Source organism: Maylandia zebra, linkage group LG20 (assembly GCF_041146795.1).
Source record: "Maylandia zebra isolate NMK-2024a linkage group LG20, Mzebra_GT3a, whole genome shotgun sequence".
Classification (NCBI taxonomy): Eukaryota; Metazoa; Chordata; class Actinopteri; order Cichliformes; family Cichlidae; genus Maylandia; species Maylandia zebra.
The window spans coordinates 10,001-28,622 of NC_135186.1; the positions used below are offsets into that span (position 1 = coordinate 10,001).

The 18,622-nt window shown below is 40.4% G+C and overlaps 1 long non-coding RNA gene across 1 annotated transcript; it reads right to left on the reverse strand.

Moving 5' to 3' along the window:
• Positions 1-15,505: 15,505 nt before the first annotated feature.
• LOC143414397 (uncharacterized) lies at positions 15,506-16,594 on the reverse strand. The gene is made up of 2 exons (XR_013095026.1): positions 16,042-16,594; positions 15,506-15,611 (listed from the first exon to the last, which is right to left on the reverse strand). It is a non-coding gene; the product is annotated as an uncharacterized LOC143414397 (long non-coding RNA).
• Between the last annotated feature and the right edge of the window lie 2,028 nt (positions 16,595-18,622).

The following is an 18,622-nucleotide window of genomic DNA, read 5'->3' on the forward strand; positions in this document are numbered from 1 at the left end:
CTATCCTAACCCTAACCAGCCACAATCCTGGCCCTAATCCTAGCCCCATCCATGGTGAAGCCCTAACCTCAACCCCAGTGAAAGGAACCCCAAGTTAACGGCCAAAGACTCAAAGAAATAAACAAAAATGAAGGCCAGGTGTATAATTAGGAAAGGAGGGTATGTAAGCCAAAGGAAAGGAAGCAGGAATTAGGAGCAAAAGGAAACAGAAGGCAAAGCAAGGGTAGGAGAGGAGAAAGGAAAGGAAAAGGATAGGGTTAAGCCAAAGAAAGTAGAGTAAAAAAACTAAAAAGAAAACCCAAAAAGGAAAAACACAAAGCACCGTAGGGAGGAGTCAAAAAAGCCTATAAAAGGAGGGGCAGAGAGGAGTCTCCTTTATTTGAATTTGGCCACCGATGCATGAGCATAGCCTGAAGAAGGCACAATATCGCCGAAAGCTAACGGTACTTACCTGGAAGCCTAAATGAGGAAGGTACTTACCTGAATTTGGACCGGGAGAGTGACGTTCACGGAAGACGGGGTGGCGATAACGTGGTGGGTCGCGGGAAGGGTCGCGGTATGGCCCGTGCACCACTCCTGCCCTCCTCGTGCAGGGAGGAGTTTCATTCCCCTTCCCTAACCCTAACCCTAACCCCCTAACCCTAACCCTAACCCTAACCCCCTCATTAACTCTTTGAAATGCGACTCAACAAGACAGTATGTCATTAAATGTGAACAACAATTAACGGTACAACATTGACCCCTTGGAAACTTTAAAAATTAAAGCCCAGAAAGGCATTAATTAATTACTGTTATTTTATTTAGTTGATGACACACCCCAAGGCTTGATCAACCTGGGCGGGGCCTTCCTTGGAAGAGGGTGTCTAGTGATAAATGGCCGAAACACCCAATGATTCCAAGGTCCACTACTGATGATGTGTCCTTAAATATTACCTTAATAAAATACACAATAATGTCAAATTAAGGAGACAATAAAAAGATAATACAATAAAATAAATAAAAAGAACACGTAACAATGAATAATAAAGGATTGAAAAGAACATGGATTCAGACTAAGAAGAGTATTTAAACAATAAGATTAAGTGTGTAAATGAAGGGCATCATATACATGGGGAGTGGCCAAAAGTGCTGTCTCAGGGCCTCCTGGGGGCAAGCTGGTCATTTCTCAAGGACAGAAGGAGGAGGACTGTGACGGGGAAGGGAAATGGGGACTGAGCATGACGTGCGGTGGCCCGTGCCTTTCCAGTGGCCCTCCATCCAACCACCCAGTCGTCGGACGAAGTGGGGAGGGATCATTGCGTTTTCTCTCACAAACCCTAACCCTAACCCTAACCCTAACCCTACACAACACATCCTGACCCTAACCACATACGATTTGAATACAATTGGACATTATACAAAAATCAATAAAGACAAACACATAATTAGGACAAAACAATTAAAGGAGGGATTGGAGGACACAAACCAATTGGACATAATACAAAGGTCAATAAGACAAACACGTAATTAGGACAAAACAATAAAAGGAGGACGTGGAGGACACAAAACAATTGGACAAAACACAAAAGTCAATAAAGACATACATATAATTAGGACAAGAAATTAAATGGAGGATTTGGAGGATACAAAACAATTGGACATAACACTAAAAAGCCAAAACGAGAAACACATAATCGGGACAGAAAAATATAAGGAGGACTTGGAGGACATAAAACAATTGGACATCACACAAAAGGTCACAGAGGAGGACATAACAAGGACAAAGGAAGGTGGGACAGGATGGTTACAAAGAAAGGAATAAAATCATAAAGTCACGTAAAAACCAAAGGAAAGGACAAATAAGAAGGGGGTGCCATAAATAACGTAAGACAAATACTGGAAAGGACATTTAAGAAGGGGGTGCCATTAAAAAATATAAAAACAAAGAAAGCCAAAGAAAAGAAAGGACAAAGACATTAAGAATATCAAACAGAAAAAGAATGAAACGGAAAACCCAAGAGTGGGAGGAGACAGCACACTATAAAAGCCAAGAGAGGCACACACACAACACACAGACGCACACGTTGGGCCAGCCTGAGGAAGGCCTAAACCGGCCGAAACGTCGCGACGGCCCAATGACACAGAAGCACAACATTAAAACACAAAACAACAAAAAAATAATAATAATAATTATAACAATGACCTACCTACGGGTAATTTTTGGAAACGGGATAGGGACATCATACCAATCCGTTGGACGATCACAGCCTCTTGGGGCATGCTATGGGGGACCTTGACGCCCGGGATGGGAACAGGTATGGACCGTGCATTGGAGCCCGGCCCCCTTCGGGGACCGGACTCCCAAACTTGATTTCCCCTAACCCGCCAGTGCCGCCTGTCCGCCCGCTTGGGTAGCGCGGGGTTCCCTGAAGGCTCCCCCAGGAGGTTCTTTGGCCACTGGGCTGGGAGTATCCCGACCCCCTCACCAATCCTAACCCTAAGGACACATAAAAACAATTGGACACAACACATCCTGACCCTAACCACATACGATTTGAATACAATTGGACATTATACAAAAATCAATAAAGACAAACACATAATTAGGACAAAACAATTAAAGGAGGGATTGGAGGACACAAACCAATTGGACATAATACAAAGGTCAATAAGACAAACACGTAATTAGGACAAAACAATAAAAGGAGGACGTGGAGGACACAAAACAATTGGACAAAACACAAAAGTCAATAAAGACATACATATAATTAGGACAAGAAATTAAATGGAGGATTTGGAGGATACAAAACAATTGGACATAACACTAAAAAGCCAAAACGAGAAACACATAATCGGGACAGAAAAATATAAGGAGGACTTGGAGGACATAAAACAATTGGACATCACACAAAAGGTCACAGAGGAGGACATAACAAGGACAAAGGAAGGTGGGACAGGATGGTTACAAAGAAAGGAATAAAATCATAAAGTCACGTAAAAACCAAAGGAAAGGACAAATAAGAAGGGGGTGCCATAAATAACGTAAGACAAATACTGGAAAGGACATTTAAGAAGGGGGTGCCATTAAAAAATATAAAAACAAAGAAAGCCAAAGAAAAGAAAGGACAAAGACATTAAGAATATCAAACAGAAAAAGAATGAAACGGAAAACCCAAGAGTGGGAGGAGACAGCACACTATAAAAGCCAAGAGAGGCACACACACAACACACAGACGCACACGTTGGGCCAGCCTGAGGAAGGCCTAAACCGGCCGAAACGTCGCGACGGCCCAATGACACAGAAGCACAACATTAAAACACAAAACAACAAAAAAATAATAATAATAATTATAACAATGACCTACCTACGGGTAATTTTTGGAAACGGGATAGGGACATCATACCAATCCGTTGGACGATCACAGCCTCTTGGGGCATGCTATGGGGGACCTTGACGCCCGGGATGGGAACAGGTATGGACCGTGCATTGGAGCCCGGCCCCCTTCGGGGACCGGACTCCCAAACTTGATTTCCCCTAACCCGCCAGTGCCGCCTGTCCGCCCGCTTGGGTAGCGCGGGGTTCCCTGAAGGCTCCCCCAGGAGGTTCTTTGGCCACTGGGCTGGGAGTATCCCGACCCCCTCACCAATCCTAACCCTAAGGACACATAAAAACAATTGGACACAACACATCCTGACCCTAACCACATACGATTTGAATACAATTGGACATTATACAAAAATCAATAAAGACAAACACATAATTAGGACAAAACAATTAAAGGAGGGATTGGAGGACACAAACCAATTGGACATAATACAAAGGTCAATAAGACAAACACGTAATTAGGACAAAACAATAAAAGGAGGACGTGGAGGACACAAAACAATTGGACAAAACACAAAAGTCAATAAAGACATACATATAATTAGGACAAGAAATTAAATGGAGGATTTGGAGGATACAAAACAATTGGACATAACACTAAAAAGCCAAAACGAGAAACACATAATCGGGACAGAAAAATATAAGGAGGACTTGGAGGACATAAAACAATTGGACATCACACAAAAGGTCACAGAGGAGGACATAACAAGGACAAAGGAAGGTGGGACAGGATGGTTACAAAGAAAGGAATAAAATCATAAAGTCACGTAAAAACCAAAGGAAAGGACAAATAAGAAGGGGGTGCCATAAATAACGTAAGACAAATACTGGAAAGGACATTTAAGAAGGGGGTGCCATTAAAAAATATAAAAACAAAGAAAGCCAAAGAAAAGAAAGGACAAAGACATTAAGAATATCAAACAGAAAAAGAATGAAACGGAAAACCCAAGAGTGGGAGGAGACAGCACACTATAAAAGCCAAGAGAGGCACACACACAACACACAGACGCACACGTTGGGCCAGCCTGAGGAAGGCCTAAACCGGCCGAAACGTCGCGACGGCCCAATGACACAGAAGCACAACATTAAAACACAAAACAACAAAAAAATAATAATAATAATTATAACAATGACCTACCTACGGGTAATTTTTGGAAACGGGATAGGGACATCATACCAATCCGTTGGACGATCACAGCCTCTTGGGGCATGCTATGGGGGACCTTGACGCCCGGGATGGGAACAGGTATGGACCGTGCATTGGAGCCCGGCCCCCTTCGGGGACCGGACTCCCAAACTTGATTTCCCCTAACCCGCCAGTGCCGCCTGTCCGCCCGCTTGGGTAGCGCGGGGTTCCCTGAAGGCTCCCCCAGGAGGTTCTTTGGCCACTGGGCTGGGAGTATCCCGACCCCCTCACCAATCCTAACCCTAAGGACACATAAAAACAATTGGACACAACACATCCTGACCCTAACCACATACGATTTGAATACAATTGGACATTATACAAAAATCAATAAAGACAAACACATAATTAGGACAAAACAATTAAAGGAGGGATTGGAGGACACAAACCAATTGGACATAATACAAAGGTCAATAAGACAAACACGTAATTAGGACAAAACAATAAAAGGAGGACGTGGAGGACACAAAACAATTGGACAAAACACAAAAGTCAATAAAGACATACATATAATTAGGACAAGAAATTAAATGGAGGATTTGGAGGATACAAAACAATTGGACATAACACTAAAAAGCCAAAACGAGAAACACATAATCGGGACAGAAAAATATAAGGAGGACTTGGAGGACATAAAACAATTGGACATCACACAAAAGGTCACAGAGGAGGACATAACAAGGACAAAGGAAGGTGGGACAGGATGGTTACAAAGAAAGGAATAAAATCATAAAGTCACGTAAAAACCAAAGGAAAGGACAAATAAGAAGGGGGTGCCATAAATAACGTAAGACAAATACTGGAAAGGACATTTAAGAAGGGGGTGCCATTAAAAAATATAAAAACAAAGAAAGCCAAAGAAAAGAAAGGACAAAGACATTAAGAATATCAAACAGAAAAAGAATGAAACGGAAAACCCAAGAGTGGGAGGAGACAGCACACTATAAAAGCCAAGAGAGGCACACACACAACACACAGACGCACACGTTGGGCCAGCCTGAGGAAGGCCTAAACCGGCCGAAACGTCGCGACGGCCCAATGACACAGAAGCACAACATTAAAACACAAAACAACAAAAAAATAATAATAATAATTATAACAATGACCTACCTACGGGTAATTTTTGGAAACGGGATAGGGACATCATACCAATCCGTTGGACGATCACAGCCTCTTGGGGCATGCTATGGGGGACCTTGACGCCCGGGATGGGAACAGGTATGGACCGTGCATTGGAGCCCGGCCCCCTTCGGGGACCGGACTCCCAAACTTGATTTCCCCTAACCCCTATTACAAGAAAGCCAAAGAAAGCCAAGGAGGCGGGATCAGAGGGGAGAGTATAAATAGGAGCCTCAAACCCAGTGCTCTTCAGTATGCCCTCGCCTGAGGAAGGAGAAACAACTTCGAAACGTCGCGACAAGGGCATACTCATTTAATTTTTTCAATTTTACGTTAGTTTGTTGTTTTAGTTTGTTATTTTGGGGGATTTTATTTCATGTTTTGATTCATGTTTTATTGATTTTCCTTAAAAACTCAAATCAGAGATACATCAAAACTAAATGAAAAAACCACACAGAAAACAAATTGGGATTGAAAATACTTTATTGGAAACGAGCCAAAGTAACGGACACGGACAATGAGAACCTGTAAAAAACAAATACTTACCTTTTGAAATTTAAAACAAAAACCGTACTTACCTGGAAAGAAAAAAACCTGTAAAAGAAATACTTACCTTTCAAATTAAAAAACAATTATGGTGGTAGAGGGATGTGAGGCTGCGGACCATCGGGGTTGATGGCCCGTGCACGCCCTGTTCCTCCTTCGGGAGGGACAGGTTCTTTTCTTCAACCCTAACCCTAACCCTAACCACTATGATTGTGGCCCCAACCCAATTATTTACCCTAACCCTAACCCATGTTATTAAATTAAACTTTATTAAAACCCCTAAAAATACAGGTTGATTAAATACACAACTCCAAGAAGCATAAAAACACAATTTGGCTAAAAACACAAATACAATTTTCAAATCATAAACTCATTTCTCTATATAACTCACCAAAATTCATAAAAACACGATTGGATTTAACACATAAAAATGCAAAATTAAAATCTAATATACGTCACTTAAAAATTCATAAAAACACGATTGGATTTAAAACCTAAATATGCAAATTTAAAATCTCATATACATCACTTAAAAATACAGTTTTTTGAAAATTCACATAATATACAAAATAAAAATACATTTCATGCAATTTTATTACAAAGGTTAAAAAACACACATTCATTTTGGTCTAAAACCATCCCAGCCATTTCAAAATACATTGCCTAACCTAAAATTCGAAAAAAACTCACGTTGGAAACCAAGCCTATAAAAGGCTGCACAGTAGAGAGGAGCTCATTTGGGAGCTGACCGTTGAAGAGGCAACATCTCTCTCTCTCTGTGCATTCCCAGCTTATTCATTGTGCCCCAGCCTGAGGAAGACCTATCTTGGGTCGAAACGTCGCGGCAGTGGGCACGTTAATTCATTGGTTTTCACTTATTAAAAATTAAACAATTTTATTGATTTCATCTATTTTTGTTTAAAAACAAATTTCATTTACTTTTTTTTACTTTTTCTTTTTTTCTCGCCTTGTTTGTGATTGTAAATTCATATACACATAATTTACATATCTAACTGGAATAAATAGCACATTAAAACAATTATTAAATAAAGATAACAAAGGCGACATCAAGAGATACAAAAAACATCCATGGGGTCCCGGATGGACTCAGTAGGCTGGACGGTGGTGCGTCACGGGAGAGGGCGGCTGCCTTCCCGTAGACGTGTCCAGCGGGGGACAGGTGGCAGGGGTGGAGGGATGGACCGAGCACCGTCTGGACCCTTTCGGGACCAGACTCAATTCCACATCCCTAACCCTCTCTCCCTCATTGTGGGGAGCCCCCCACCCACTACCTTATCCTTACCCTAACCCCTTTGCCCCCCTCCCCCCTCCCCTTCGAGCCCTAACCCTAAGGGACACCTAAAAGCCTAAATAAAGAGAACATAAGACAAGAAAGTCAGAAGAAAAACAGAGTACACAAGACAAGAAAGTCAGAAAAAAACAGAGTACACAAGGAAAGGATTTACAGGAAGGGGGTGCCATAACAGAAAAATACAGAACATAGGACGGGATGTCTAAAAGAGAAGGGGGTGCCATTTAAAGAAATAAGAATAAATAAAGAGCAAGAAAGAGAATAAAGAACAAGAGAAAAACAAAGGAAAAACAGAAATACAAAGAGAAAGATAAAGAAAAACAGAAAGAATAAAGAACAAAAAGTATAAAGAACAAACAGAAATATAAAGAGAAAGATAAAGAAAAACAGAAAGAATAAAGAACAAAAAGAATAAAGAACAAACAGAAATACAAAGAGGAAGATAAAGAAAAACAGAAAGAACAAAGAACAGAAAAAGTTTGAAAAAGGGAGAGCTAAAGCAGAAAAAACTGAGAATAAAGAAAAAACTAAGAAACAGAAAAAGTTAAGAAAAACCAAAAGGAAAAAGAAAAGTATAAAAGGCCCAGAGTGGCGAAACAGAACACAAAAGCGGGTGGGCCAGCCTGAAGAAGGCTCAGAGAAGCCGAAACGTCGCGAATGGCCCACCACAGTGCACTACACCCGCTTAAGGGTAATTTTTTGAACAGGGGGCACCAACACCAGTCCCATTGATGGCCCGTGCACTCAGGTTCCGGCATAGCCGGGCCTGCTCTTTCCCCACACCCTAACCAGCCAGTGCCTCATGGGATTGGTGGTGCCCCTGCCCATTGCCTCTCTCCCTCATTGTGGGGAGCCCCCCACCCACTACCTTATCCTTACCCTAACCCCTTTGCCCCCCTCCCCCCTCCCCTTCGAGCCCTAACCCTAAGGGACACCTAAAAGCCTAAATAAAGAGAACATAAGACAAGAAAGTCAGAAGAAAAACAGAGTACACAAGACAAGAAAGTCAGAAGAAAAACAGAGTACACAAGGAAAGGATTTACAGGAAGGGGGTGCCATAACAGAAAAATACAGAACATAGGACGGGATGTCTAAAAGAGAAGGGGGTGCCATTTAAAGAAATAAGAATAAATAAAGAGCAAGAAAGAGAATAAAGAACAAGAGAAAAACAAAGGAAAAACAGAAATACAAAGAGAAAGATAAAGAAAAACAGAAAGAATAAAGAACAAAAAGTATAAAGAACAAACAGAAATATAAAGAGAAAGATAAAGAAAAACAGAAAGAATAAAGAACAAAAAGAATAAAGAACAAACAGAAATACAAAGAGGAAGATAAAGAAAAACAGAAAGAACAAAGAACAGAAAAAGTTTGAAAAAGGGAGAGCTAAAGCAGAAAAAACTGAGAATAAAGAAAAAACTAAGAAACAGAAAAAGTTAAGAAAAACCAAAAGGAAAAAGAAAAGTATAAAAGGCCCAGAGTGGCGAAACAGAACACAAAAGCGGGTGGGCCAGCCTGAAGAAGGCTCAGAGAAGCCGAAACGTCGCGAATGGCCCACCACAGTGCACTACACCCGCTTAAGGGTAATTTTTTGAACAGGGGGCACCAACACCAGTCCCATTGATGGCCCGTGCACTCAGGTTCCGGCATAGCCGGGCCTGCTCTTTCCCCACACCCTAACCAGCCAGTGCCTCATGGGATTGGTGGTGCCCCTGCCCATTGCCTCTCTCCCTCATTGTGGGGAGCCCCCCACCCACTACCTTATCCTTACCCTAACCCCTTTGCCCCCCTCCCCCCTCCCCTTCGAGCCCTAACCCTAAGGGACACCTAAAAGCCTAAATAAAGAGAACATAAGACAAGAAAGTCAGAAGAAAAACAGAGTACACAAGACAAGAAAGTCAGAAGAAAAACAGAGTACACAAGGAAAGGATTTACAGGAAGGGGGTGCCATAACAGAAAAATACAGAACATAGGACGGGATGTCTAAAAGAGAAGGGGGTGCCATTTAAAGAAATAAGAATAAATAAAGAGCAAGAAAGAGAATAAAGAACAAGAGAAAAACAAAGGAAAAACAGAAATACAAAGAGAAAGATAAAGAAAAACAGAAAGAATAAAGAACAAAAAGTATAAAGAACAAACAGAAATATAAAGAGAAAGATAAAGAAAAACAGAAAGAATAAAGAACAAAAAGAATAAAGAACAAACAGAAATACAAAGAGGAAGATAAAGAAAAACAGAAAGAACAAAGAACAGAAAAAGTTTGAAAAAGGGAGAGCTAAAGCAGAAAAAACTGAGAATAAAGAAAAAACTAAGAAACAGAAAAAGTTAAGAAAAACCAAAAGGAAAAAGAAAAGTATAAAAGGCCCAGAGTGGCGAAACAGAACACAAAAGCAGGTGGGCCAGCCTGAAGAAGGCTCAGAGAAGCCGAAACGTCGCGAATGGCCCACCACAGTGCACTACACCCGCTTAAGGGTAATTTTTTGAACAGGGGGCACCAACACCAGTCCCATTGATGGCCCGTGCACTCAGGTTCCAGCATAGCCGGGCCTGCTCTTTCCCCACACCCTAACCCTAACCCCTAACCCCTACTCTGGTGTTTCAGGTCTGGCTTTGTATTTGTCATTCAAAGATGTCATCCAAACATTGGAAGACTCAGGTGTTGTGTTGTCCAGAACTGACAGGGGACGACTCATTTTCACAGGATTATCATCAGTTGGAATGAATATTACAGCACGTGAACATTGCTTCATGTGAAGACCACATGCACGAGCAACACACTCCTGTGCACTGATCTCTCGCTTCTTTGAATATGCCTGCATGACGGCTCTCATTTCATCGCACTCATTTACACTGTCCTTATTGGAGTTCTCAATGACAGTTTTCAGGTACTCAGATAGCCCGCCCTCTTTTTTTGATATATATTTCATTAAATAATTTGCAGCGCCGAAAGCATCTAAAACAAAGCTTATGTCGATATTACTGTTCCAGGCTTCAAGCAGATGTGGATTATAGCCATTTATCCAAGAGTCTTTTGGATCACGCTTTAGTATGATCGTACTCCTCATGTTCATTTTATTCAGGTATCTCTCATATTCTGCATGTGTCAACTTGCATCTTTCCAAGAGCTGCTCTAAACTCATGGAAGCAGTTTCAGGTTCATTCAGCAGCTGGTTCAGTGGTCTGAGCTTGTTCTTTGCCGTTTCTACTTCCAGTGCATCATCCTCACTGGGTCTTGTGATCATTGTCTCATTGCAGGGTGGTTTGGGAAAACCAAAACGGCACCCGGAGCTTAAACTCCTAAAGCACGTCTTTGTGTGGTTCTTACTGTGTTTTTGCACTTCTGTTACTTTTTTGTACAGTTCGGGTTGTTTATGTGGATCAGGCAGCTGAGCTGTGATGTATTTGTTTATAAAATCAACAACAGTTTGCTCATCATCCTCCTCAAACACAGGAGCACCTTCTACCCACAGGAGACAGTGTATGTGTGGGCTTCCTCTGTGCTGAAACTCAACTCTGTAAAAGTAGTCAATGACTTTGCCAAGTGGCTCTGCGGGAGATAAGAGTAAATCTCTGAATAATGCTTCAACTCTCTTGTCAAACATGCGCATTGTTGTGACAGGATTGCTTCTCAGGATGTCACACTTCGCTGACCAGTCAAGTCCTTCAAAATTGACTTGTTCACCTTGCTGCCTTGTTATTGCCTCAATCACTTCAGGCCAGCGCATTTCAGCAGCTGAAAATGTGCAAAAGAACGTGGGAGTACCCAACTGTCTGATCATGGCAAAAAGATCTCTTGTTGTTTTCTCCCAATAGGCTGGGGTTCCTCTCAGAGGCTGCATGAATCTCACTGCGTCTTTATTTCGCACCAGTTTCTCCACCTCATGTTTATCTTGTAACATGCCTGAGGTTATTTTTCTCCCATCTCTGGTCAGAGGCTTTGCCTTTCTTAACTGTATCGTCATGCTGGAAGTAGCCAAGTGTATTTCAGTCACAAACTGTGCAAAGAACAAATAGTTTGTGTCTTTGGCAAAACGATCATCAATGCAGAAAAGTCTTGATTTGAAATATCCACTGGGGGATACTTTGATCAGCCTTCTTTCATCAAGTGTGTTTTGACCTGTAGGAAACTGCACAGGGAAGGCCATGGCCTCCAGTTTAGGTGTTTTGAAAAAACTTATTGGATTGTTTCTCTCTGCAGGAGCAACAGAGTAGATTCCTTCACTGAAACATAATATCTCCTCAGCCACATCAGGGGGCTGCAAACAGGACTCGAGTGCAAAACCACCATTAGTCAGTCCATCTTCTTGCTCTGAATCATCTCTCATCTGTTCATGCGATTGTTCACCATCACAGGGTAACATGTCAATGTCCTGTTCATTTATATTTTGTGCTTCACTCAGTGCATTTTTCTCACAGCTGTCAATTTCCATTAAATCAGCCTCATCATAATCGTCCTCATTCATGTTTTCATCATCATCATCCTCATCATCTTCATCAGGAAGAGTTGGATCACACAGCTCAGCATCATCTCTGATGCTCACATCCTTATACTGTGGATGAATCTGCTTGAGTTTATGCAGTGCTTGCACAAGTTTAGACCAGCTTACAGTCTGAAACAGCTGATGACCTTTGTAAGACAAGCGTCTCTTCAATTTTACTCTGATCACCTGAGAATTAATTCTCAATCGAGGTAGTGTTTCAACAGTTTCCTGTACCTCTGATGGGACACAGACCACATTTCCTCTAATTGCTCTTTGTCTGCCTTTGGGAAGAGGAATGATCTTGGCAAATGGTATGCACTTGGCTATGAGATGTCTCTCCAGTATGTTGAGATCAGACAGTTCAGGTGGAATATCAGCAAGATCCAACTTATTGGCAACAGCAAGTGCTGGCATGGATCCATTTTTAAGATGATCGTGGCAGGTGTGACAAATCCACTCTCTCTTTCTCTCATCAGGCACTTTGCACTGCTCATTTCTGCAGTTTTCATCACAAACATGAACAAACCTTCCTGTCAAACATGTTGCAACCACATGTGGGTTTTTGACATACTTTGACCTTGTGCAGGGTCGTACTTGGTTTGGAAATGAAGCCTTGAAACATACAGTACATGGGTATGATGGTCCAGCTTTGATTTGTGATTTGAACACAGATATGGCCTCATTGATCACACTGTTGTCACTCTCTTGGGTTTGTCTGTTCACCCATCTGTATTTCCTTTTTATTTTCATTGCACATCTCATATTGTGCATAATCCTGAAGGCAAGATTACTTTGATACCTGTCTCGCATTAGTTGTTTCATTAGTTGTCTGTGTCTTACTCTGAATGCGTTATCACGTGCATAACGCTGAGTCACTCGAGATCTCTGTCTCTCTCTGAAATCTGGGCTCTCTTGATACCTTTTAGTGATATAGTTTTTTTGTTTTTGTCTAAATTCAGCATTGTCACAGTAGCGTCTTTTAATATATTGTTGTTGTTTCTTTCTGAATTCATCGTTCTCACAGTAGCGTCTTTTAATATATTGTTGTTGTTTCTTTCTGAATTCATCGTTCTCACAGTAGCGTCTTTTAATATATTGTTGTTGTTTCTTTCTGAATTCATCGTTCTCACAGTAGCGTCTTTTAATATATTGTTGTTGTTTCTTTCTGAATTCAGCATTCTCACAGTAACGTCTTTTAATATATTGTTGATGTTTCTGTCTAACTTCAGGATTGTTTTTATATGCCTCGCTTGTAGAAGATTTCTTCTTTTCTTTGTAATCTTTATTTGAAGCGTACTTTTGTCGTTCTTTCCTTTTTTGGTTTTCTTTTCTCTGATTTCTTGGTTTGTCTGATGCCATTAATCTTCTTTTCATTTTGCGCCTTTGCTGTTTATTAACTTTTGTCAGTTTATAGATTTTTTGTATAACTGTATCAGAAAGATCACAGTTAGCACCATTTTTTATTGCAGTCCTTGACTGACAGGAAAAAACATCATTTGATGGAAGGAAATTAAAGTCACTCGATAGTTCTTTGGTAGTTATAAAAGTAAATTCATTTTGAGGAGCTTCGTGTGATGTGAACTGAGTCATACGGACTTCTTGTTGTTTCTCCAGTGGTGTACAAACAGACATTGGAGAGATCTCAGTAAGATCAGTGGTTGTGTTTCTCCTTGGAGAAGAGGAGTTTGCTTCATCAACAGTTGTATCAGAGTGAGTAGGTGCCACAGCAGTGGCAGCTGTTGGTCTGCAGACTGTGTCTGTGATAGTATCACTCAGGTTGACTGTGCTCATACTGTAGAACTGCACAGGCTTCAGTTCATAGTTACAAGAAGGTGATATCTCCATCATTTCATAAGAATCCTGGAGTCTCTTAATCATGTCACTGAGGAGTGTGAATTTCACCATCACAGCCGTACCACGATCACGTGACCATAGTGCTAGAGGAAGACCACTGGCTGTTCTGGAGTGTGGATCAAAGAAACCATATTTGCCCGATGTGGATCTGAACACTGCGATACACAATCCACTCATAATCAGTAAGGCATACTGCACATCTGACAACAGGCAGCTCAGTCCTGCTTCTAAGCTGAGAAAGGTATCTACTGCCTCCTCTGGAGGTTCTTCAAATGTCCCATACCGGGAAGGCTGTGTCATGTCGACATGATACATAGACCTGCGAGCATCAACTTTGTCTGGCAGCTCATCGGTAGCCAAATGAATATTTTTAGGAAATCTTTTCTTGGCCTCTTTGTACATCACATCACCTTTATCCAAGACCAGATTAAGGTCAGCTGTAGTCATGTTATCATTCTCATGAAGGAAAGCAAGAAATGTGAGTGAGTTACATGTGCACTGCTTGTTTCTGGAGTCTCCATATTTGGGATGAGCCTGGCTGTGAGATGCACAGATATGTGTAACAGAGGGCTGGTTTTCAAAGTTCACTCTTTCTGCATGAGATGGTCCTGCCACATCACTGTGACGGCCTCTTTTTACAATATCAGCATAACCCACCTGTGGGGCACTTGACACCTCAGGTTGGTCTCTATGGTTTACCTGATGATCATTAAATTCATGCTGCAATCCAATCTTTACAGCATCTGCATAGGATACCTGTTGTACATGTGCAGGAACATGTTGACCTGCCTGTTTGACACCATCAGCATTGGTCTTTGCAGACACAAAGTCTTCTGCAGAGCTCTGAGGAAAATCACACTCAGCTTGTTCACATGTTGGTACTTCATGAAACTCATGGAACTTCTTCCAGCGTTGTTTTGCAGCTTGTGACTTTTTCTGCTTCCTTGGCATTTTTACACAAGTGTTTCTCTTAGTCTTTAGAAAATATGTTTATAAAATAAGAGTGGCACAGAGCAGGAGATGTTTTCTTTGTCTTTATATTTCAGTTTTTATTTCTCAGAAACAGATGTCTTTGTTTGTTTGACAGTTTGTCAGTTGAGAGAATAATATGCACTCTCTTTATTGGCTTGGCACAACTTAGCAGCAAGCGCAAAGTGAAAAACAGCTAGAGAGAAAATTTAGAAGAGAGAACAGACAGAGCAGGAGAAACACGGCTGGGAAATCACAATCAAACCGTGAATTAGTTTTCTTTATTTGTTCAGTTTGTTCTCAGGTAGAGGCAATATGCACTCTTTATTGCTTTAATGGCTTGGCATTTTTCAGCAGCAAGCCAAGAGTGAAAAACAGGTAGAGAGAAAATTTAGCAGAGAGAACAGACAGAGCAGGAGAGACACGGCTTTAAATCAAACCGCAGAGTTTTCTTTGTTTGTTCAGTTTGTTCTCAGGTTGAGGCAAAATATGCACTCTTTATTGCTTTATTGGCTTGTGCATTTTTCAGCAGCAAGCCAAAGAGTGAAAAACAGGTAGAGAGAAAATTTAGCAGAGAGAACAGACAGAGCAGGAGAGACACGGCTTTAAATCAAACCGCAATAAGATTCTTGGTTTGGCAAAATTTCTCACAAACCACAGGGTGAAATACAGATGGAAAGAAGGCAGAGACAACAGGTGGAGTAGGACAGAAGATAGAGGGGTTGGGGGGTTGGGATGTGAGATAGAAGACTGGAGATCTGGTCCTTGTTCTTCTTCTGCACACTGTGAACAAAAAACAAGAAAAAAAAAACAATTTTAATAAAATGATATCACATGGTAATTGTATGAACTAATTGTGACTACTGAAAAAGGACAAAACAAATATTCAAGCTAAACTGTTGTCGGCTGCCATGTGCAAAAAGTTGCACAATTTGGCACTTTTTAAAAGAATAAATATTTAATTAAATTCAGCAATAATATTTTTAAATACAAATATGATTGAGTGAATTGTTAACTAATCACATGTAATGTGCAAAAATGTACGAAAAAAATATTTTAGCCCAATTGTTAAGCTGAACTTATGTGTATTTATTATAAAAATGTGTTTAAAAGGTCTAGCACAAAGTTTGAACCCATCACTTTAAAGCTTATATTAGTCAGACTCTTTTTTTTTAATTTTGGTGTACTTCTCTAACAGTATGTGCACACCTACCAGGCAAAGCACAGATGTGAGTCAAGTTCCTGAAAGTGTAAGACAAGAAATAACATGTTAGTTGTCTGTACAGTGTTATCAGACTAACAAAAAAACAAAGCCCACACGACATGATACACTGAACTTATAGTCAGCAGGGTAATTATAGAGTAATATAGCACACCAGCTGATACAGCAGCCATTTTATAATTCAAACTAATTAACTGAAGTATTTATTTAAGTACTTATATAAGGCTACTGTTAGACTGTTACTAGCCTTAGCATCGCTGCTAACGCTAGCATTCCTGCTAGCGTTAGCACTTCAGTTAGTGTTAGCACTGCTGGTAGAACTAGCACTCTTACTGTTAAAACTGAGGCACAGTGGCAATAATAAAGCTCATTTGTTACTTTTGTCTCACTGACCGCCAATAAATATCACAGGAATATCACAGGAATATTCTTTTTGTCAGTTAAAAACTGCTAAGGCTAGTGTTGGCACTATAGCTAGCGTTAGCATTGATGCTAGCATTAGCATCGAAGCTAGCATTAGCACTGCTACTAACAGCAAAAGTCATGAAGTACTTTTACTGTTAAAACTGAGGCACAATGGCAATAATAAACCTCATTTGTTACTTTTGTCTCACTGACCGCCAATAAATATCACAGGAATATCACAAGAATATTCTTTTTGTCAGTTAACAACTGCTAAGGCTAGTGTTAGCACTATAGCTAGCATTAGCATTGAAGCTAGCGTTAGCACTGCTGCTAACAGCAAAAGTCATAAACCTATATAAATGGTAGCAAAGGTTATTCTTTTTTTGCTTTCTTTATTCTTTGAACTCTGTTGAACTTTAAAAAGACTTGATATGTGAGTTTAAATGTCAAACATGTATTTTTACCATCATAAAATTAAAACAATGCTGTACTGAGTGTATTGTACTTACCACAGCAGAGAGCAAAGCGGAATGACGGCAGTTGGTGCAGTGATTAGTTAAAGACTGATGAGGCGTTCAGGTGGTGCTTGGAAATTTGAGCATCAGTTTGAACATCAATAATGAGCATATATATTTCTCTGTCATAGAGAGACAGAGAAAAAAATACACAAGACTCACCAGCATACAAATTGGTACTTTTTCTCTTTATGTCACTCATTCGCTTATACTCAGGAAAGAGGGCAACTGGCATTAAATTAGCAAATAAAAAGTATGTCATCTTGAACTGTTTTATGGATTTTATTTTAAGACTACTTTGAGCGTATTCGTGGGGAGATAAACTATACAGACTAAAAACAGAGACATTAAATGAGATTCGATTATTTAAAATGTGGGAAAATACACTATAGACAGGTAGATGCTGTGAGCTTTAATTATCCAGTCAGAAAAGATTATTTTAAAGTCATCAACTGACTAAAACTGCCGAGGTATGAAAAACCTGTGTGGAGAAGACAAGTCCACCAATACACAATCAACTTGAATTTAACAGGGCAATAATTCAGGGCTCTATTCAGTTAGCCTATATTAACTACTGACATACTGTTAATCTGTGGCAAAAGCCTGTCAAACCTGTCTTATTGTAGCTATTGAACAAGTTATTCTTACTACAACTGCTTAGATGTAACACACATTTTTGATTTAATCTTGGCAGAGTGAGAGACAGAGCTCGTTAAGCAGGCAGGTGTGAGCCTGGTTGCTATAGTGACTGCACCCAAGGGCTCCATACACACGGACACAGACATGCACCTCACTTTTGCTGCTTAAAATGAACAGAAAAGTCAGGCCCAAACAAATCGCTCCCAAATGAAAAGTAAAAGTCGTATTGACAAAATTCTTTCACCGTGAGCGACAGCAGCTTCTAGTCTACTGAATTCTCAGTTTTCATGCCTGTGGAGTTTATTATATGGACGTGGTGACAGTGTAAAGACACCATGCTCTTCTGATTTTCAAACGAACCTTCTGAGCCATTTTAACATTAGAGTCTATGGAAGAGTTGGAGGGAGGAGGCTGTGCATTGGTGACATTTATGAAAGAACCATAACACCTAGGACAATAGTAAACACATTGGATGAAAGAGGACAGCGATGGCTACGTTTTGAGGGTAAAATCATACCTGTAGAGCAAATGCTGCAGACACAGCAGCAGTTTTAAAAAAGATTTTAAGATTAATTTTTTGGCTCCTCTCACTCTAGCAGTTGAGCTGCCTCACTCTAGCCCCAACATTCCGTCCCATACACACCCATTATAAACTCTGAAACGGGTGAAAAAACATCATGAAACTTAAACTGGAACTGAAGAAAAAGTATAATAGATATTGAAAAGATAAATACAAGTTGAATAGTTGAATGTCTTGTCTTCATTTTAAAGTTTGAATGGTGGCTCTATGTCAACGTATGTGGAAGTAGTAAGAGTTTAAAAATGAGTAAGTTGAATGAGGATTTGAAGGGTCTCCCCATTGAAATACATTATAAATTTTTGTTGAATAAATTTGAATAAAATTAAAAATATAAATGTTAAAAATGAGAAAAATAGAAGCATTCATGTCCTAAAGAAGAGGAATCTAATGGTGTTTGAATGGTTTTTCTAAGTTGAACGGTTTTGAAGGAGTG